At 37.0% G+C, this 821-nt stretch overlaps 1 protein-coding gene across 1 annotated transcript in view; it reads right to left on the bottom strand.

Moving 5' to 3' along the window:
- The window catches only part of DNAH7 (dynein, axonemal, heavy chain 7), a 324,797-nt gene that overhangs the window by 102,993 nt on the left and 220,983 nt on the right, over positions 1–821 (bottom strand). The window lies entirely within an intron of this gene.

The raw sequence follows: 821 nt of genomic DNA, 5'->3' as shown, positions 1-821 counted from the left end.
TAACAAATTGAAGAGGAATGTCATCACATTTACCATCAAAAGGAGCACTGCAGCATCTATCTTGAAGAAAAATGCTGTCTGTGATAGGATAATGGCCATATGCCTATAAGGAAGACCATTTAATACCACTATTATTTGTCTGTCAGTTTATTGCACTGTAAGGGCTTGTATGTTGCAGTGATGCTGGAAGTTATGCCACCGGTACTTTAAATAGTAGCAGGGTCACCCACCCATGGGTGACGAGTTTCAGTAGTGCTTCCAGACTAAGACAGCCTACGAAGAAGAGACAGACTACTTCTAAATGTTTAGCCCCCGAAGACCTTATGAATACCAGCATAACATTATCAGATAAAGCATGATGAAAACCTTATGATTAATAACAGAACATTATCAGATATTGAGTTAGAAGATGAGCCACTCAGGTTGGAAGGCATTCAAAATATCACTGGGGAAGAGCTGTCTCCTCAAAGTAGAGTTGACCATGATGACACGAATGAAGTAAAGCTTTCAGGACCTTCGTTTACTGATGGGGCACAACTCAAAATGAGGAGAAACATCTACAAACATCCATTAATGATAGTAATATAGAATGCATAAAGTATGAATCTAGGAAAATCCGAAGTTGATAAAATGAAATAGAATGTATAAAGATCAATATCCTAGGCATTAGTCAACTGAAATGGACTGGTATTTGTCATTTTGAACCTGACAATCGTATAGTTTACTACACTGGGAACAACAAATTCAAGAGGAATGGTGTTACATTCATCATTAAAAAGAACATTTCAAGATCTATCTTGAAGTACAATGCTATCTGTAAT

The sequence above is a fragment of the Chrysochloris asiatica genome, unplaced genomic scaffold (assembly GCF_000296735.1).
Source record: "Chrysochloris asiatica unplaced genomic scaffold, ChrAsi1.0 scaffold00045, whole genome shotgun sequence".
NCBI lineage: Eukaryota > Metazoa > Chordata > Mammalia > Afrosoricida > Chrysochloridae > Chrysochloris > Chrysochloris asiatica.
The sequence above is the reverse complement of the archived record's forward strand: the minus strand, read 5'-3'. Positions and strand labels throughout refer to the sequence as shown.